Source organism: Talpa occidentalis, unplaced genomic scaffold (genome assembly GCF_014898055.3).
Source record: "Talpa occidentalis isolate TD23 unplaced genomic scaffold, MPIMG_talOcc4v2.1 talOcc4.15, whole genome shotgun sequence".
Lineage (NCBI taxonomy): Eukaryota > Metazoa > Chordata > Mammalia > Eulipotyphla > Talpidae > Talpa > Talpa occidentalis.
In genome coordinates, this window is record NW_023601543.1 from 2,754,821 (window position 1) to 2,776,290 (window position 21,470).

At 55.7% G+C, this 21,470-nt stretch overlaps 1 protein-coding gene across 3 annotated transcripts in view; it reads right to left on the bottom strand.

The window, feature by feature from the left end:
• The window catches only part of MAMLD1 (mastermind like domain containing 1), an 83,859-nt gene extending 64,877 nt beyond the window's left edge, over positions 1–18,982 (bottom strand). For 2 of the 3 annotated variants that reach the window (XM_054695508.1, XM_054695511.1), the window contains exon 1: positions 17,237–17,275. The gene's annotated coding sequence lies outside the window, so the exon portion shown is untranslated. Of the gene's footprint in view, positions 1–17,236; positions 17,276–18,940 lie in introns of those variants that run through there. The other variant, XM_054695510.1, reaches the window with a different exon arrangement.
• Positions 18,983–21,470: the final 2,488 nt, after the last annotated feature.

A 21,470-nucleotide genomic window follows, 5' to 3' on the forward strand; every position in this document is an offset into this window, starting at 1 on the left:
ACTAGTCAGACACGGTACAGAAGAACTTCACCAACAGGATCTACATGATGTGTACTGGACGCCCCACCCAGCAGCAGCAGACTGCATAGCAGTTTCAAATGCCAGAGAACATTCACTGAGACAGACCATATCCTAGGCCCTAAAACCTACACCTGTGCAATGTAAAAGAATGGCTATCACACAAAGTATGTCCTTGAATCACAACGGAATCAAACGAGAAATCAGTAACAGACGGGAAAAAACAGAAAAATCTCCAAACATTTGGAAATTAAACAACACACTTCTAAATAAGGTCAGAAAAGAAGTCTCGAGGGAAATATAAAAATGCATTTAATTGAATGAAAATGAAAACATGACTTGTAACAATGTAAGGGACACAGGTAAAGCAGTGCTGACAAGGGAAATGCATGCCTAACAAAAGAGGAAAGATCCCGAATTAGTATCTAAGCTCAAGAGCTTAGGAAAAGTAGTGCAAAATAAACCCAAAGCAGCAGAAGCCAAGAGATAATAAAGATAGGAAATGAATAAAATAGAAAACAAAAACAATAGCAAAAATCAATAAAACAAAAAGCTGGACAAGGGTGGGGGTTGGTGGGTGCTAATAGGTCTGTGGTTTCTTTTTGGGAAAACCAAAATGTCCTGAAATTAAATATTGGTCGTGGTCGCAAAACTGTGAATATACTCAAAACCACTTAATTGAATACTTGAAATGAATTTTATGGTATGTGAATGGCATCAATAGAGCTATGTTTAAAAAACAGTTTTACAATTACTGCAATAAAATGCAATACTTAGATATTAAATTTAAGAAAACGTGCATAGGATCTGTATCTCAAAAATTACAAAATGCTTATGAAAGAAGTAAAGACCTAAATAAATGAATCGACATACTTTTTACTGATTAGGAGACTCAGCATAGGGAATATTTAAGTTCTCTTCAAACTGATCTATCATTTTAATGTAATTCCCATCAAAATCCCGGAAAAGTGTTTTTTTTTTTTTTTTTTTTTTTTTGGAGGCATAGACCAGCTTATTCTAACATCTGTATGGCAAGGGTGAGGTCTGAGAGTAAAACAATTTTGCAAACCAGGAGTGCAACGGGAGGAGTGACGACCTGATAGGTCGTCAACCAGGACCACACACCTGGAGGAGGACAGACACATAGACTAATGGGGCAGAAATAGAGACATGCAAATAGGTGTCACTAATTTTCAAGAAACTTATAAAGGCAATTCAGTGGGGCCTCCCTGGTGGCGCAGCGGTTGAGCGCTGGGCTGCGAAGCTGCCCACAGCCTCTGCAGCGCAGGTTCAATCCCCCGCCACCGGCAAGGGTCCCACATGGCATGCAGACCTCTCCTGCCGTGCCCGCTGCTCCCGTCAGCAGTGTACTTCATCAGTCTGTCTGTTCTGCTCCCCGCTCTGGCTCTGGTGAATTCTCTCACCCTCCCATGCTTCTGACTGTACCCAGAGCTTGCATAAATAAATAAATAAATCTTAAAAAAAAAAAAAGAATTAAAAAAAAAAGCAATTCAGCAGAGGAGGGACAGCCCTTCCACGTTGGCACTAGAGCAATTACACATCCAAGGGGAAAGGAAATGCACTTCATACCTTATGCAAAAATGAACTCAAAATTGGTCATGGTCTTAAACGTAAAATGTACAAGCATAAAACTTTAAAAAAAAGAAAAGGAGAAAATCTTTGGAACCTACGCGCTAAGGAGCATTTACACTGGACAACAAAATCACAGCCCCTAAAATAACGTTTCTGCAAAAGAACCTGTGAAGAGGATGAAAAGACAAGCCAGAGACTGGGAGAAAATATTTTCCAATTATGTATCAGACATTGGACAAATATGCAAAATGTATAAATAACTCTCAAAACTCAGCGGAAAACAAAACAAAACAAAAATACCACAATAATCCAATTAGAAAATGGGTCAAAGTCATGAATAGACATTGCAGAGAATGTACAGATGGCAAATAAAGTCAAGAAAAGATGCTGCGCATCAGCGGGCTTTAGGGAAAGGCACTCACCAGCAAGGACCCAAGCACGGCCCTGCCCCAGGAAGCGCCCACTGCATAGTTCACGCAATTCATTTCTATCATCTTCCCCAAATGACAAAATCCTTGAAGTGATGGAACTGCTCCTTATCTGCACGGGGGCAGTGGCCATGGTGACATGAATCGACATATTGCATTAAACTGCTTTGAAATAAATACAGACAAGCGCACTAAATTAAGTTCATGTTAAATTGGTGACGTGGGAATAAACTAGAAATGCTGTCTCAAAGTGAACGTGCTGGGTGTACATTGGCATGCAATATGGTATTGGAGGAAAGGATATACATCTAGAAATAGACACAAATATATGTGGAAATTGAATACAAGATAATGGTGACATTTCAAATCACTGGGCAAAGATGGACATTTTATAAAACAGGATTGTGATGAATGAGTAGCCACTTGAAAATAAGTACAATAAGATCCTTCCCACATACCATCCAAAGATTAAACTCCAAACAGATTAAGAATCTGAGTGTAGGGCCTCCCCGGGGACGCAGCATTTGAGCGCTGGGTTTTGAAGCTGCCCACAGCCTCTGCAGCGCCAGTTCAATTCCCGGCCACAGGGCAAGGGTCCCACGTGGTACGCAGACCTCTCCTGCCACCCGCTGCTCCCCTCAGCAGTGTACTTCGTCGGTCTGTCTGTTCTGCTCCCCGCTCTGGCTCTGGTGAATTCTCTCACCCTCCCGCGCTTCTGACTGTACCCAGTGCTTGTATAAATAAATAAATAAATAAATAAATAAATAAATAGATCTTTAAAAAAAAAAGAATCTGAGTGTAAAAAACCTGATACTATACAAGTACTGGAAGAAAGTTGGATGACTTCCTCTCTAAGGAAGGTCTTTCAAACTGTGCATCAAAATCCAGATGTGATTAAAGATTGATTATTTGAGGGCCTCCCTGGTGGCGCAGCGGTAGAGCGCTGGGTTGCGCAGCAGCTGCCCGCGGCCTCTGCGGCTCTGGTTCGATCCCCGGCTGCTCCCCAGCCACCAGCTGCTCCCCGGCCACCGGAGGAGGGTCCCACATGGCGCGCAGACCTCTCCTGCCGCCCGCTGCTCCCCTCAGCAGTGTGCTTCGGTCCTTCTGCCTTCTCTGCTCCCCGCTCTGGCTCTGGTGAATTCTCTCACCCTCCCGCGCTTCTGACTGTACCCAGTGCTTGTATAAACAAAACAGACAAGCAAATAAATGAATAAATAAAAACATGCCTCTATTAAAAAAAAAAGATTGATTATTTGAATAAGTAAAAATGCTTTTAGATAGCAAAGAAAAGCAACATCAAAAAGACAACAGACACATGGGGAGAAATTATTACAAATTACACTACAGATTTAAAGACTAATTTCTTTAATATACAAACACCCTTAAAATTGAGGATAAAAGACCAACAGCCAACATAAAATGGGAGAAAGACATAACCAGAAAATCCTCTCTTCTGTGAGTGCAGACACACAAATGTCAAAAAGACTCCAAAAATATGAAAAGATGCTCCAAGACACTCATAATTAGAAAAATGCACATTAAAATTATCGAGACACCATTTCTAACCCCTCAGGTTTACAAACATTATGAAGTACAGTGACTACTTCGTTGGCCAGGCTTTAAGGAAACAGACACTCTTGTACATTGCTGATGGGAATGCAAATGGCACTACCTTTCAGAAGGAGGATTTGGCAAGACCCAACAAATCTACATGTGTGTTTACTTTTTGACACCAATTCCATTTCCAGGAATCTATTCCGAAGCTACATCCCCAGCAGAATGAAAACACACACACAGGTTGCTCATCGCAGCAGTGTCTCTCACTACAAACTGTGGAAGCGACCTAGGTGCACCGACATAGGAGGGGCTGGGTGACCCACAGCACATGCGCACAACAGCGTATCGTGTGGCTGTAATAAGCGGACGACGAAGATGTCTTTGAAGGGATACAGACGCATCCATAGGTCACGGCCTCAAAAAAAACAAAGCCCCAAAGCACATCTCAAGTCTGTGACCCTTCATGTGAGAAAGGAGCATAGAAAAATACAGAAATATCTGCTCATTTGTGCAAAATGAAACACAGGAAAACTGAGGCTGGTCACTTGGAGGGATGAATGGGCTTGGATGGAAAGGATGGTGGAGTGGAAGGTTCCCTTTCTACAGTGCTCTAACTTCTGGAATTATGCTATTATTTCATATGCTCGAAAAAGAAAAAAAAAGGATTAAAACTAACAAAGACCAGTGGGGGGCAGATCCCAAAAGCAATCTGAACAGCAATTAGTGGACTGAAGCACATTCAAAGGACCACACTGAGGACAAGAGGGTGAAGAAGGGGCGCAGGTCATTTTTTAACAGTCTGTGGACGACGTACTTCCAGGCAACAGACAAATCAAGTTCTAAACAAGTATTATACTCTAGTTAATAAGCTTCATTTCAGAGAGTTATGGGTTGGCAATTCTGAAACTACTTTCTGTGCATTTCTGGATTCAGTAAATGAGTAACACATATTATGGATAATAGCAGAGAAATTTATTTCACAGAAGGGAGTTATAAATGTAGAAAGAGGAAAGACCAAAGGAACTGGGTCTTGGACTGGAATTCAGAGCTATCAGTGTGGACTCATGGTTTGTAGGTAGATAGGTAACGGATAAGTCAGTAAATTACCACAATAATAGAAATTCATAAAATGAAATATAGATGAGCTCATTCATTCATTCCTTAGCTCTGAGGACTCAGAAGGTCTAACAGCAGTGACACTCGTTACAGAAATAAACCTAGCTAGACCTCGGTTTCTAAAAACCATTTTCTAAAAGAAGTGAGGGGTCCATGAAAAAATGGCTGATTTTTAGGGTTGAGGCAGAAAATGTGCAAAATAAGGCTGGGCCATTGTGTTGCACCAGAGATTAAGGGCACTCAGAGAATGATTAGGCAAATGTGAAGAGCACATAAGAGTCAGCAAAAAAGGAGCTGCCATTGGCTAAACCAGAGTCAATTTGAGTATCAAAATAAATGATAGTAAAAAATTCTAACCGGAGTCAAATAATAATCCATGAGTTCATTTGATGTAAATAAATACATAAATAAATGAGGGGGGACAGAGTTCTCATAAACTAGAAAGCCAACTAAAATATATAGAAAAGATGATGGAATTTAGAAACTCATTACTTGGAGACCAGCACAATAAACACCCCAGGCAAGGATCCTCAACGGATGCTCAACGAGTGAGTGAAAATTTGCAGAGTAACAGGGTATTCACCTATCTTCAAAATATATTTCCATAGGACACTTATTAATTACAAAAGAAAAAGTAGTCACTTGATAGCGAGGAAGCCTGGCAGACACCCCAGCAAGCAAGTGACCAAGGTTAACATCACCAGGACAAGACCCAGACATCACGTGCCTCAAGATCTGCTGCGAGGGGGAGGACACAGTCTCACCTCTGTGGTTTTCCTGCCAACAGTGAGAACCTCATTCTAATCGAGGAAACAGCAGGCAAACCCCAAATGACGGACATTCTACAAAATAACTGGCCTGCACTCTTCACAAATATCAGTGCTGGGAAGCCGAAGGCAGGCTGAAGAACTGTTCCAGATTAAAGGAAGCCAAAGACACACAACGACCACATGGATGACGTGAGCCTGACTTTTCTTTTTTTAATATTATTTTTATTAATTTACCACTGGCTGGCGAATGAATTTTCTTTTGCTACTGGGACATTCTGCAAAATCTGAGTAAGGTCTTTCGATGGAGATTTTTAGGCTAGATGGATAATGATGTTTGCTTCCTGATTTTGATCAACATCCTGGGCTTATGCAAGAGAATGTCATTGCTTTTAGGAAATATACCTTCAACTATTTAGGGCTAAAGGAACAGCATGTCTGCAATTTATTCTCATGTGATTGGGGAAAAGAAATTGTGTGTGTGGAGAGAGGAGTGTGGCTAAAACAAAAATAAAAATGTGGTAAAACAGGGCCTCCCCTGGTGGCGCAGGCTAGGCGGTTGAGCGCTGCACTGTGAAGCTGTCCACAGCCTCTGCAGCGCGGGTTCAATCCCAGCCGGCCGGCGAGGGTCCCACATGGGGCGGCAGACCTCTCCTGTCGTGCCCACTGCTCCCCTCAGCAGTGTATTTCGTCAGTCTGCCTGTTCTGTTTACCGCTTTGTCTCTGGTGAATCCTCTCACCCTCCCGTGATTCTGGCCTGCACCCCAGTTCTTGTATAAATAAATAAATAAATCTTTTTTAAAAATGTGGTAAAATGTTAACATTTTAGGGAATTGAGGGAAAGGTGTTCAGAAATGATTTGTATCATTTTCGAAACAGTTCTTGATGTCTTTATTTGTGTCAAACTAAAGATTAAATGAAAAAAAGCTTAGACGTGCTCAATTAAGCCCCCCACCCCACCATAGGGAGAAAGCACAGAGAGCAGACAAGAGGCCAATCCGTAGGAAATGCCCAGTTGGTGGGTGGGTGCCCAAGAGGCGAAGGGACAGAGCCGCTTGCCAAGGCCTGCATTCAGGGAAGGTAACTGTCATCTTGATACATTTCAAGGCAAAACAAGAGCCTTCATTTTGACAAAAGAGCTGAGGCCAGTGAGCCTCAAAGCCCTGCTTGTTATGGTCAAATAACAAGACCCCAAAGACCACCCCCACTATTTTTAAAAAGCCATTATATTTTAAATTAGGCATTAATATAAGACCAACAAAACTAAACATTTACTTGAGCTGAGAACAACTCTTGGATGTTGGGAACAGGGATGGGGACAAAACTTCCTTGTGGAAAATCTACTAATTGACAATTACCAATCAAAACTTCTCAGTCCTGTATTTTGCTGATCCTCCTCTATTAGGCTGGAGGCCTGGGCGCTTCTTCTGTGAGGGTCTGCGAACCAAAAGCCTCACAGTGGGCGGCAATCAGAACTCCCCAGGTGGGACAAGCTGAGCTCCTAGCACCCTGCTGGGGGGGGTCCAGCTCCAGCATCCTCATGTGTAAAACTAGGGATCTGGAAGGGCAAGCTCACTTTTCCCACTCTTTGTCCTCCATAAACACACGTCAGCTCTTTTGTCTGATCCCAAACTTCTGGAGTTGTTTGTTCTCGGTCATTCTGCAGGCACAGTTCCTCTTCCAGACTCTGAAGGAACCCCCAAGCTATGAGCAAATTAGGATTTGTCCTTTTACTTTCAGTTACTTAAAGGAATCATGGATTCCCTGGTCAATCTCTGTGCTGTACAGATGGGGAAACTGAGGCTCCAGAGAGAAGAAGGACCTGTCCGAAGTCCCACAGCTAGTTGGTAGCAGAGTTGGACCGAAAGCAAGGACCAGGGACCTCCAGCGGGATGTTCTTCCCACGCCAGCACTAGGGACCCCCTACTCAGCGACTCAGAAAGATGTGCCCAAATACTGAATCTTCCCCAGAGCAACCACCAAGTGCCAGATTTCCCAGTGGACAAGCCACTGTCACTGCAGCCATCGACATGAGGACCCCTGAAGTCGCCATGTCGTTTGCTTTCCAGTGACCAGCAAGACTCCTTCCCCTCCAGATCAGCAATGCGGCTGAGGCCCAGACACCCCAGCCAGGGGTGGGATGGGCACCGCTCTGCATAAAGCACTTTACTGCACTCCTGTCCTTACCATGATCCTTTACCTTTCAACCAGCCCAGCACATCTGGCTGGTTTAACCAAAGGAAGGGTGGGGGGCACGCAAGCGGCTTGCCAGCCAGTTCAAAGCCAAGCAGCTCCTCTCTTTCTGGAGGAGATGGAAAGCCCCAGCTCTGAGCCACACACTCCCTTCCAAAAGGTTCCTAAGTCGGGGGGAGGGGAGGGAAGAACCCGCTCTACAAATGCATGGCCGCCTCAACTCCGGAGCTGCAGGGGCCGGGCCCGGCCAGGTCAGGATCCTCCTCGCAGGACTCACAGGGCTTTCCAGCCCGCTGCTGCCTCTCTCCAGCCCGCTGGCAGGGCCTGTACTCGCTGGGCCCAGTGAGTGATGGGGTTGCATTTTTAAGAGGGATGAAAAAACACTCTTGGAAGGAGCAGAGAGCCTAGAGGGCAGTTTCCATGCTTATCTGTCTTCTCGCAGGACCCCTGACTTCTCCCCGACCCCTCTCTGGACCTCAGTTTATCCACCTGTGATTTACAGCCCCTCTGGCCTTGCGAGAAAGAAGCCCTTCCACATTTCTGGGCTGGATGTGGAGGGGGGAGGAGGCTGCTGGCGTTCACTTCACCATCAGACGTCGCCCGCCCTCGGACCCGGACACCTGTCAGATCTCGCGCAAGTCCACCACCCGGTTTTCACAAGGAGCTGGGGGGACCATGTCAACTATTTTGGGGGAGAGTCTAGGATCCACTTTTACCTTCTGATACTAGGTGTGATCTGACTAGAATGTGGAAAACAAACCATTCCCACTTCAGATCCCATCTGCTATCTTCTGGAACAGGCCAGTGTGGAGCCTCCAGAGCTCTGGGCCTGGTATGCCTCCCCCCTCCCCCCCCCACCCCCAAGTGGGCTGGGCAAGCAGCTCACCAGGTGGCCTCCTGCAGTGCCCAGACCCAGGCACTCCCCAGCCAGAGACTCTTCCAAGCTAGTTGCTCTGGGTGTCATTTACAAAGTCAAAGGAAGGGACAAAAGGCCCTTTCATGTCAAAGGAGACCTGTTTTTCTCTTGTTTGGTTTCTCAGGCGAAATGGGAAAGCAAAATGAAGAGTGAGCAGTGACACCAGCCAGGCAGCGCCAAGCTGACGTCGCTGCCTACCCTGACAGGGCTCCTTCAGGCCTCCAGAGCCACTCAGCTGGGGAGGCTGACATTTTCAGAGTCCCTAGGCACAGAGAAAGACACCACCGCTCCTGGGAGTTCACGGGTTTGCTAACATCCCGCAGCTGGCCAATATCCCTCGTCAAGGTGAAGCCCATGCTCTTCCCGGCCCACTTGGAACCACACGGTCTGACACAGTCAAGGCGCCATACTGAGGCCTTCTTAGCTTGCCTCAAAGACCCCCTAAGGAACCTAGGAATGGGCTTCCAGAGGGTCTAGGAGTCTAAATTAGACACGATGTTGTGTGTCCGTGTGCGGCGTCTAAGGAGAGACCCCACTGGCGAGAACCCACCGCTGCCCTCAGACCCCGAGAAGGCCCTGCCAGCCAGGTCCTAGTCCACTCTCAGAACAGAGCCGGGAGTTATGCAGGGCGTGGTCGCACTGGGGGCCTGAGGAGGGCCTCCCTGACCCCGAGCACCCTTGCCTATGTCCTGAAGCGCGATTCTCTCCAAAGCATGGCAGCCCTTGCATCCCAGAACTCAAGTTGAAGGTTCCAGATCCTTCCAAGGAAGGGGAGAGGGCTGAGGAGGGGGAAGGGGCAGGTCTAGGACCCAGGAGGGAACCTGAACCCAAACTGGGCATGAGTGACAGCCCAGAGAGCCTGTTCCAGGCGTCTGAGGACAAGACAGAAGCACATCACCCTCGGCGGCTGGCCCACGGAGCTAGGGTTGCACCTGGGGATGTAAAGTCACGTCTCCACAATGGACACGACAAGGAGAGGGAGACCCACAGAACTAACTGGGGCCACTTGTCCCCACCAGCCTGCTTCCAGAGGCTGAGCAGCCAGGCTTCCCGGCCACCCAGAGCCAGACTCATGGCCCCTCTGCTGCTGTTCGGGAAGGAAGCAGAAAGGTTTGTGGGACAGCAGGAGGGAGCGGAGCTTGCATGGAGCTCCCATCAGATTAAGCTTCACGTTCATTGCTACTGCTGGGAGCTGGCTCCAGGGGACTCCCCCAGACCGTGGCTTCCTCTGTGAAGTGGGAGGCGCCCCCATCCCCATCCCATGAGTGGCAGGAAAAGACTTAGACCTGCGCAGGGGCGGGGCATCAAGGGCCCCTACTGTGTGCTGCTGGGGGTGGGGGGGCTGCTCCCTTGGGATGAGGTCAACGCCGCTCCTCCATGTTTTCAGGGATCATTTTGAAGGCTCCTCACGCATCACTGGGGCATCCCCAGAAACCACCATTATTTTAATATCAAGTGTGTCCGATTTGACGCCAGATCCCTGAAATTAATTTTAGAGTGGTGGTGAAATACAATGGCATATTTCTCTGAGCTTTAGTTCCAACATGTTCATGCAGCAAACTGCACAGAAAATGTAGTAATTAGAGGTTAAATGAATCCTTGACAGACAGGAGGCTTAGAAACGCCGAGCTCTCCTCCCCACCCCCAGCATAACGCAACACCAGCCCTTCAGAATTAGACACGCAGAGCACGTGACGCTGGCAACTGCGCCGCAACTCCTGTCCCACTTAAAACCCCGAGGTCACAAAGCTTCTGGACGCAGATATGAACAGGGAGATCTCATTAAGCACCAAACCCAAACCGTCCCCTGCAACTGGCAACAGAGCCTGCCCAGTCACGGGGTCTGGGGGCCAGAGAAGACAGACGCGCCGGAAGCCGCAGCACCGTGCCCGGAGCCCAGGTTGACCCTGGTCTTCTGCGCCCAGTGGCTCTGGAGGTGTGGGGGCTGGTCCTCCCCTCTGCTCTCTCAACAGGGCCCAAGACACAGGGCCGACGGCTTGGCACCACTGTTCACACTGCTCCCCGGCCCAGTTCAGAAGCAAATGACTGGTGAAAATGGTGTAGAAACTTTGCTGTTCTTGATAACTGCCTTTCATTTTGTTTTGTCTACATGATAAAGTTCAGAGACTAAAACGTCACTGTTGAATCCAAACTGCAAGCCTGGTGCCCTGGCATGGTGCCAAATGGGCCCTCTGGACTGGGCATCTTCCTGGGAGCAGGAGACCAGGGCTCTGTTCCCCTTCGGGCTCCCTTCGGTGTGCTCCTAGGGCAAAGTCAGGCCCCCATTCTGGGCCTCACTTTCCTCTTTATGAAACCCCAGGGCTGCGTCGTAGGTGAGTTGGTGCATCATTGCCAAGCATGTGGGGCGCTGTGGTCAACCACTAATGGGACCAGCAAAAGGAAGGCAGAGTGGGGTCCTGTCACCTCCTCTGTGTCACTGACCCCCTAAAAGAACCTGGGGGTGGGATTGCAGTTTTAAACGCTGGGCCAAAGAGAAACACACTGCGGGGGAGGGTGCTCAGAACAACTGGACAGACCATTTGAGACCCACAAGGCCTTCTGGGTGACTTGGCTTTGTTCTGGTCCTGCCTTTAGTTCCCAAAGATGGACGGCATGAGCTCAGGCCGCCAGCCCTTGCACCCCGATGCCACTCACTAGCTCAGGTCCCTCCTCTCCAGTGACCTCTGCATCGGGGAAATGGGTTGCTATGGTCCCGTATGCAGGGGCTCCCGCGGTGAAGGAGAGGGGGAGAGCACCCTGGCCAGCTGGATGCCACCCTGCGGCCCACCCCAGCCCTCTGCGGGTCCCTCGAACAGTTCTCTCCTGAAGAAGACGGCATCTCCAAGCTCTGCTGCGTACTGGTTTACTGGACAGGAGCCCTGGGTGCACTGGGAGGGGAGCGCGGCAGGACTGGGCTGAGAGGGACAGCCACCTCCCCCAGGGCTGGGAAGATCCCACCTCAGGTAGAGCAGAGAGGAAGGAGGAGTCTGAAGTCAGGGTTCCGGGGAGGCCCAGAGGATCCTCTTGGGTAAGGAAAGTTCTCAGGGATCTGCAAGGGTTTTTTCCTGACGTCAGGTCTCTGGAAACCTTTATTCCAGGGAGCCCCTCACCACACCTCACCTTGGGAGAATCTTTTTGAGATGTGACACAGTTGATCACTGTGGAAATTGTGAAGAGGTCAGATTTGAGGAGGAGCCTGAGGCCCAAAGGAAATCCAGGGGTCTGTGCCAACTGAGAGGCAAAAGAAAGCCAAGGTTAGGGAGAGCCCAGTTCTGCTCCCACTCCTCCCCTGCCAGAAACGCTGCGGGGCCCCAGGGTCCCGACTGCTCGCTTGGAAGCCAGACCCCACCTGACTGCAGCCCATGTGGGAGACAGCACAGAGCTGAGCTAGCGCCTCCTCTCCACCCAAGCCCCTGGCCAAGGACCCGCAGGGCTCCAGGGGGCCGTGCTTCCTTCTCATACTCACGCGGACTAAATGATGACAAATAACAAACGAAAAATGGGTCACATGAAAGTGCAATCAAACCCCATCGGGGTCCCCTGTTTTTATGAAGTTTTCCGCTGCAAAGTCCTGAAGATGTGTAAAGACTCAACATCCAAACAATCAGACCCCTTCCAGCTAAGCTTCACGAAGCTTCTTTCCTGCCATACAGTTGACCGGTGCTGCTAGCTAGGTTACCCCTCGGTGTCGGCGGCATCACGAGAGGTGTATGATGGGAACTGGTCCCCCCCCCCACCCCGTCCCCTTCCTCCCCAGCCACATCTGGCCAGGTCGATTCACAGTCTCAGCATTCTATCTGCTCCAACACACACTCGCCTTTTCTGCTTGGATAAGGAGATTTTTTTAGTTACATCCATTATATGTGTATCAACATTTATGGCAGCAAGATAATTGCCAAAGAGCTGGGAGGATAAAAGGTCCTTCTTCATAATGTTCGAACCCCACCCCCCACCCCAATCCATTTAAAAAAAAATCAATATTAACATTGAGGAGGACAGTGGCAGAGTCTTGTATGGCGACTGCGTCCTCAAAGTTGGAAATGTGATTTTTAAAAAGCACCCGCTGGACTAGGAAGAAGAGAAAAGGTTCTGCGGTGAGTTCGAGGCCTACTCCAGTGGCACACGTGCGCAGACCAGACGGAAGGGCTTTCTGCCCTTGAAATCTTCACTAAATTACTGCAAAGCAGCAGATCCACTCTACATTAGATGAGTCCTTTGGATGCTTGCCAGTCTAATTTCAAAGAGTTTAGATCCCGTTATCTGTCAAGCAACCCAATGGTTAGAGGCCTGCCTTCAACAGACCCTGAGAGCGCTGGGTGAGGGGTTCTGGACAGGGGGCCCTCTGGGTCCCCTCCCGGCTTCCACTGCCTGAGCCTCTGGGGGAGCATTCCCATAGGCGAGATGCAAAGGGAGGTCAGCTGCCCATTTTCCTAGAGTTCCAGTTGGCCCTCTGCTGTTTTCGAGTCTCCCGTTTCTTGCTGGAAAGGCCTCAAACTCAGAGGTCGTGGCGGGAGGGGGAAGAGGGACAAGGAGGAAGGACAGACTTGCCCAAGATCACTCAGCTAATTAGTGGGGAGAGTTTTCTAGAACAAAAGTTTCCCAGCTCCAAGGCTAATTATCTCTCCAAGGAAACGTAGAGCAAAATAATGAGAATCTTGAAAGAATAGTTTGCTGCATCTAGGAAGTGTCTTTAAAGAAGGGGAGCAGTTGAAGCACAGTCAGAGGAACCAGTAGTCTTAGGACAGTTTCTACCCATTACATAAGCCTCCACCTCAATCGAGTTTGCTAGGGGTGGCCTATGAACAGGTGCACCTCAAGCTTTTAGGTGGACAAGTTCAAAGAGAAAACATGTTATCCAACGCCCTGGGGGTGCTGGGAAAAGACCCCTTCCCTAGAGACAAGGATGCACCAGCACCAGTCACTTCTCTCGGCTAAGACGCGTGCATGTAGCCCCTGCCCCCACCCCACCAACAGGCCATTTCCTGGTTGAGTTTAAAAATTCAGTGACGTTCCTGTTTCAACCCACACATCTGTGTCACTGTCAGCGTCAGTGGCAGGAAAACAGACGAAATCACCCCTTGCTAATGATTTCCTAACATGGAATTTCCTTGTATCTCCTCAAGCCTTTCTTCTTCCAATGCCAAACTGGTTTTTTTTTTCCCTCTCTCAAACACACTGAACTAAAGGAAAACTGAAAATGGTCAGGGCCGGAAGAGGATGGATTTTCAGGAGCTCTTATAAGGAAGAGCTGCAGCTCTCTGGTGAGATTTTTGAGGGGGAGGGGGAAAAGAATGGGAGTTTTTCTAAAGCCAGTAGGAAGCGAACAGAGAGGTTCCCCCCAGCTCTCTGGGACTCTCTCAGGCCCCGACTTTCTGTCCCTTTTCCTGTCTCCTCCTTCCCAATTTCCACTTTGCTTGCTGTTCTCACAGCAGAGTTGAAGGAAACAGACACCCACTGCAGGCCCCGGGAGGCCCAGGCAGCCTGGGCAGGGGCAGGCGCTGCAGGGCCACCAGCTCACAAAGCACTGTGGGAGCTCATCCCTTTCTCTGCAGAGAAATCCCATGTCACATGCAAACTGGGCATCGGGAGAAAAGGGGGCTGTTACTTTAAGGGGAAGAAGCTGATTAGCTGCTCTGGCTGGCAGCGAACAGCTGGTCTGTCCGGCAGGTTCAAGGCCATTTCAGCTTCTCTCTTATGGAGGCACCATATGTTCCATCTCGCACATCAGCAGCTTTATTTTCCCATGATCTTGCTCCAGAAGGGAAGCACAAAGGGAAGAGGGGAAGGCAGAGCCTGCGGGTTACCCTCAGAGCACTTTCTTGTGGTTGTAGATGCAGCTGGGATGTGTGAGCTGGGGAGGAGGAAGGAGTTCACGTTTCACCTTCTATTCCAAATACCAGAGAACAAATGTTCGCCCAACACTCAGGAGGAGCCCTCCACCCGGGGGGGGGGGGGGGGGATGGAATGTGGGAAGAGATGCGAAGAGGCACACATAAAATGTCGCCATCAGACTCAAATGGGAAGAGGGGTGGAGGCCGCCAGAGCGCTGGAGGAATCTGGCTTTGCTTGGGACGCACCCGTCTGAGTTTGGGCCCCGCCCATTTCTCCTACTTGTCTTCCCCCCTTCTGACCAGCGTTCCCTGTGCCAAGCGCTCTCCGAGAGAAGCGCGCCACTCTGGGAGGCGGGCACGGGGCGGGCCGACGGGATGGCCAAGGGGTTACTTCCAATACTATGGTTAACCTTCCTCAGTGCAAGTTTGAATTCCCGCAAGTCTGGGGGGGGGGACAGGTGTAAGGGCTAGATGGGGACCCGTAAATCCTGGGTCCACCTACTGGCGGCAGCCCGAGCGTCCTGGACGCCCGCAAGTCCCCGGCGCTGGAGCGGCGCAAAGGCACAAGGTCCGGAAGTGCCGCCCCGTTCCCACCGCCCGTCCAGGCTGCGCGAACCTCGAAGGTGGCTTTTCCGACTCGACTACCCCCTGCCTCCAAACAAAGAGGGCCCCCCGGGCGTGGGGGGGTAGGGGTGCAGCGGCAGGGTGCGGGGAAGCGCGAGACGTGTAGCCAGCGCATCAGCCAGCCGCCCGCTGGGGAAAGCCTCAGAGTCGCCGCCGGCTCCGTCGCCAGCGGGCGCGACAGCCACCTTGAGCCGGGCGGCAAGGGGCTGCGGCTGCAAAACGAAACCGAGGAAAGGGCGCCCCCTAGGCCCGCGCCCGGCGAGCGGCGCGACGAGCCGCGTCTGCCCACCCCGCGGAGCGTGCGCCGTCTCTGGCCTCGGCTCGCCGAGCCGCCCGCCGGGCCGTCCGGGCCGCCGGGCCCAGGGTGTCCGGGGCCAGCAGGCCGGGCGCGCGGCGGGCGCCGGGAGGCGGGGGCTCCCCACGCCTGCCGGGACGCCTCCGGAGGGGTGCGAGGTACCCCCCTCCCCCACCGCCTACACTTGCCCTCCGGTCCCAAGCGGCTCGGAGCCGCTGGGAGGCAGCCGCCCCCGCCCCCTGCCTCTGCGTCCCTTTCCCCTTCCCTCTCGCCAGCCTCCAGGGAAACAAAGGGGCTTTTTATAAAGCGGATTGTTGGCGGCGGCGGCGGTGGGGGTGGAGGGCGGGGAGCTATAAAGACAAGAAGAGGTGGGGTGGAGGAAGAAGCGGCGCGGCCTCCGGGAGCCCCGAGCGGCGGTGGCGGTCGGAAAGCCCCCAGCGGGTGCGCGGCCCACCGCGCCCGGCCCGTGGGCACCCGGGCAGCGCCGGCCGAGGGCTGGGCTGTACCGCCGAGATGGTACCCGCGGCTTTCTGGAGCCCCGAAAGGAGGGCGCCCCAACCGCAGTCGGTGGGGGCGGCGCGATTCCCGCGGGGGTCTCCCCCGGGAGATCCGTGTCCTCTTCCCAGCCAACTCTTTCTCATTGCTGGGGCCGGGGGAAGACTTGGCGTCTTTGTTCCAGCGCGGCCGCCTCTCGCACGCTCGGCTCGCTCCCCCTCACAGCGTCCCCGAGCCGGCCTCGCTCGGCCACTCGCAGAGGGTCGCTGTGGCCCTGGGACGGCGCCTGGGGGGGACTTCTGCTGCCCAAGAGCCACGAGCAGCTACCGAGCAAGTGGCGGCCTGTCCCCCCTGGTCGCCCTCCCCGTACCATCCTGTGCTCCCTCCCGCGCCCCCACTCACACCCACACTCGGGATGCCCCTCGGCCGCACCCAGCCGCAGGCGCGCGACCGGGCAAAGCTCCCGGCCCGAGGTGCGTCTGTTTGCTCAGATTCCAACGACTTCGGGGCAGTTTTCTGGCAGGTTCATCCCATGAGCGTCTGCTCGGTCCGCGCTCAATCGCGGGTCCGAACCGGACGGCATGGCCGGCTCTCCTAGCCGCTCCGCACATCCCGCCTCGGCTCGCAGCCTGGCGTTGCCAACTGGCCGCTCAAAGTATTTCGCGGCGCTCCGGGGGCTTCCCGTCCGCCCTCGCCGGCGCCGGGCGCCCGGCTCCAGCGCTGCTCGAGGCCTGGGAGTTCGGACCGCGGGGGCGCCGGGAACTCCGGGCAGGAGCCCAGCAGGGGCCGCCTCCAGCCGCCAGCTCTGCTCGGGGCCGCTCTCCAGAGGAGGGTTTGCAAGCGGAGGGAGCGCCAGGCAGCGGGCTCCGCGCGCTCTCACTCCCCGCTCCTGTGCGGCGGCGGCAAACCGGCTCGGGGCGTAGTGGGGCTGGCTGCGGGCAGTCCTAAGCCCCGCGCCGACTGCCCCCCGGCCCGGGCTCGGGGAGCTGGCCGGCGAAGGCAGCGGCGCCGCCGCTCTCCGGACTGCCGGCGGCCCAGGGGGCGCCGGGACCTAGAGGGCGCCTCCCAGCACCCCGGCGCGGCCGGGGTAGCCCGCTCGGCTCGCGTCCCTAAGCCATCCCTCCAGGTGCTCGCCTGCCCCCGTCCGGTTCCAGATGCCCAGTGGGCGCCGGGCAGCGGAGAGAGGCCGCAGTCCCCGGCGACTCTGCCTTACCCTCAGGCCGGGCCGGCCGGTCCCAGAGAGAGGGGCGGCCGAGCGCAGCGCCAGGTGGGCCGTGTGCTCGGCGCAAACTTTGGGGACCCCCGACTCACCTTCCCCAACCCACGCTTCTCCGCGAGGGGGACCACGCGTGTACCCCGCAGCCCCCAGAGCAGTCGGACTCCCGTGCCCGCCGTCAGCTTACCGTGCTGCGGAGCTCTGGCGGCGGCGGCAGGGGCAGTGCCCGAGGGGCGGGCGGCAGCCGGCGCAGGCAGCCTGGCCTCGGGCGCCCGCCGAGTGGCCCGGCCCGGTGGCAGATCACGCCCTGGCTAGCGGCCGGTGCCCCCGCGCCCGCCAGCCGCCGGCTGCTTCAGCTCGCGGCCAAGTTCATTCCCGCGGCGCTGCAGTGGCGGCCTCAATCTGCTCGCTCCATTCCCACCGCCCGGCTCCGCGCCGCGCGCCCGGAAGGTGGAGTTTCGGGGGTTTAAGTTACTGATAGGCATTTCTCACTGCTGTGTCACTCGGGGAGGAGGAGACACGCACGCCGCACACTCTCACACCCTCACACTCAAGGCGAGAGCGGCTCCGGCCTTAAAGGGGAAGCCGCGCTGCCCCGCCCGCGACCCCGCCGGCCCGGAGCCCCGAAACGCCGAGCGGCCAGGCCGGGCTAGGGCCGGGGGCAGCGGCCACGCGGCGGGCGCCCGAGGGGCCTACCGGGCCCGCCTGCCACTCTGTTTGAAAGGGAAAGTGGCCACAGCCTGGCTTCGCGGCGGCCGCCTCTTTGCGCCGGTCGGCCGGCTCGACCCAGGCAGCCCGGAGGCGCGGGAGGGAAGGCAGGGGCGCGGGCACTCACCCCCGAGGCTCCGCGCGCGGCGGGGGGCGGTCGGCGCCCTCGGCAGCAGGTGGCCCGCCCTGACAGGGCGCCGGCGGGAAGACGCGGCAGCCGGGCTCCCGAGCGCCACGAGCGGATGGAGCCCGCGGAGGGGCCGCAGACGGAGCCCGGCGCCGGGGAAGCCCACCCGCGCAGGTAGACTTCCCGCGTCCGGGCCGCGCGGGGTGCGCCGCCGCCGCCCCGAGAGCGAGCCGGGAGAGCGCGGGCCAGCAGCCGCCAGGGAGCCGACGAGCGCGCGCGCGACGGCAGAGACCCGCACACGGGGGGAAAGACGGGTGCCGGGAGACGAGGACGCAGACGGACGTGTGGAGACCCCGGGACAGACAGACGGAGCGCAGGAAAGCGGCCGGGCACAGCCCTGGAAGAGTCGGGAGCGTCAGGGGCCGGAGTCTCCGCGTCCAACAGCCTCTTCAACACCCTTCCCCGTGCCCAGGCGGACTGGCCCCGGGACGGCCGGCCGGCCCGGCCTCCTCTCCCGCCGCCCCGGGGCCGGCACTCACCTTCAGGGGGAGGCTGCCGGGTGGCTGGCGCCGGTCCCGCCGCGGACGCGTCTGCTCGCTGACGCCCGCCCGGACGGCCAAGCCGACCTGCTGTGACAGCCGCGGGGACCGGGGCTCTCAGGTGGCGGCCACCGAACGGCACCGCCCGCTCCTCGTCTAGCGGCCCCCCGCCCCCCGCCTCCCCTCCCCCCTCCCCGCCTCCGCGGGGACCCTGTCCGTACCGCCCGCCGGTGTGCTGGGCCCGGAGCCCGGCCGCGCCAGGCGCCGTCTCCCGCTAGGCCCGCCCAGGACCCGCGAAGCCCCCGGTGCAGCTGGGCTGGCCCGGCCCCTCTCAGCACCCGTTTTCCCGGGGCGGACACCTGCGGCTTCTGCGGGAACGCGGGCTCCCGGCGAAGTGCTTCGCGGGCCGAGGCGCGCAGCGCGCCCCCCGCCCAGGCCGGCGGCTGCGCTTCCCGCAGCCCCGGGGCTGACCTACGCCCCTTCTCCAGGGCCCCCCGCGCCCATTCCCCTTCCTAACCTGGACTTCCAGGTGGCGGCGGCGACGGCGGCGGAGCTCAGCCCCGAGAAAGCGCGTCTGGTCCGACAGCAGCGACGCTCTGAGGCGCCCCGGAGCCCGCTCACGGCCCCCGACTGCACCTCGGAGGAGCGACCTGTCACCACCACATCTGGTCGCGCTCGGCCGAGCCGCGGGCCGGGAATAAAGGGGTGGGCCCGCCGCCCACTCAGCCCCTCCCTCCCTCCCTCCTCCCCCACGCGCTCGGCCGGCGGACCGCGCTGGGGCCCCTCGCAGAACCCAGCCAAGTCTCTCCGCGGGCTGCGTAGGTGCGGAGGGCGCTGCATCTGATCATATCCCCTAGTTACCGGTCCGGGGAGGGGCATCCAGGCCCCACCGCGCCGTGCTGGGATGGGCCTCCCGCTCCGCAGCCCGGGTACGCGCACCCGGACGCCAGGTCCCAGTCGCGGCGGTGGGGGTGCCCAGCTCAGCCGGGCTGGTAGCAAGGGTTCCCCCGCGCCGGCCTAGCCTGGGGTGTGCTGGAGAGAGCGGCCAGGAGAGGTTGTGCTCTCGAGCGAGTGATCCCATAAGATCACAATCCTTGCTTCCCTCCGGACCAGGCCACCATGGAGTCCTGGCGCCTGATCTGGGTCCTGCGGGGGGGGGGGGGTCTCCTAGACATACCTTCACCCCTAGAATGACAGAACTCTGCCTGTCCTGCAGGGAATTTCGTGACTCAAAGGAGAGTGTTTTTAAAACGACCCTCTCAAAAGAGGTGGATTTGGGGGCTGTGTCCTCACACTTCCATTCCGCCCTTGCTTCCCCACTCTGTTTCCCCAGTGGGGTGATGCGGAGTTCCCCGTTGTCATGTATCCTGTGTCAGAGGGCTGACTCCTTGCCTGGCACCACCCCGCAAATGGCTGCTAGGCACCTCTCTCTGGCTGAATCAAACTCCTCACCCCAAACCCACTTTGCCCACATTCCGCCCCTGGGTTCACTTGACTGCATCTCTCTCTCTCTACACACACACACACACACACACACACCATGACCCCCCGCCCCCTAGCCCCCCCCCCCGAACCAAGTCTTCCTTGACTCTTCCCTCCAGCTCCCACTCCACAGCTCACCCGGCAGCCCATTCTGTTGTTCCCATGTTCAGAATGCAGCACAGCCCCTCTCCCCGTGTCCACCGCACCCCCTCGACGGAGCCACCAGCACCTGCCACCGAGTCTCTGCTTCCTGCTATGCCCCCACCCTAGCCCCAGGCTACTCACCCATTTCTGTGCGCCTGCAAGTATCTCCCCATTTCACTCAGCAGATATGAAATGCTTCTGGAGGTGCCTAACAGGCCTTGCACACCCCTCTTGTCCTTGCACACCCTGATCCAGACCTCCTGACTCTTCCTCAGTGCAGGAGGCACTCCTCAGGGCCCTTGCACTGGCTGTTCCCGCCTCTGGGATGAGTATAGTTCCCAGAGCGCCACGTGCAGCGCAACCATCCCATGCCGGGGAGGCTCATTACCGGGTCCAGCAGCCGTGTGCGGGTCTTCCCGCTCTCCGCTGTTCGCAGCAGTGCTCCGTCGCGCTCCGCCACTCTGCCCCACGCCCCTTCGCCTCGGCACCGCGCTGCGCCACGCCACGCCCACCACGCCGGCCACGCCACGCCCGCCACGCGGGTTGGCTGACTGCGCATGCGCAGTGGGAGGGCGGAAAAGCCTGACGCTTTCCCCTCTACTTACCCCACACCTTGAATCATGACCTGGTGTCACCTGGCCAGCCTCTGGACCACGCCAAGGCTGAGCGCACATCCCTGACACTTGCTCTCCCTCCCTGCTCTGTTTTCGCTTTAGTACTTACCACTCCAGACCCTCCCAGCTGAGGGCCGCCCTGGCTGCCTGCTCGGTTCACGGTGTGCGCCGGCTCTCCTGTCCCCGCAGCGAGTACCCGCTCCATGAATGTGAGGGTTCTGTTTCCCGGCAGCCTCTCAGGAAACTCTGGGCGCTCACTGGGCAAGGGCCGAGGGCTGACATTACATTGGGAGGAAGCTCACGACCCGAGCAGAGGTTTAGGGTTAAAGGGCAAAACCCCTCTCGGTCATGTCGCCCAGGACCCACGTGGCCCAGCTCTGTTGGGGTTCCCTGTGGTGCCCAAGGTTGAGGGAGAATGAGAGAGGTGGCCAGAGGCAGGTAAGAGCTTCCCCTCACTGGTGGACCATCTCTGAGACCCGTTTCCTGCCGCCCAGATGCAGAACCACGTCTTGAGCTAACAGCACGATCAGTTGGCGTCCTAAGGCCAACCTGGCACTTGACACGCAGAGCCCAGGGGCCTGTGAGTGTGAGCCAGCGCCATCTCCGTGTTCTACATGAGGACGCATCTGCCTCACAGTCTGGGAGTGGCCTTGAAGCTTGGGCTGCTGCGTCCTGTTGGGAGGCCACTTGTGTGGCACTTGGTCAGTTCTGGGAAGGAAGGGAACCCCAAAAGGCTCTCAAGGGGCTGCCCTTCTCCTGGTCCTCTTGCGGACAGGCTGCCAAGCGAAGGGCTGAGCTGGGTTCAGG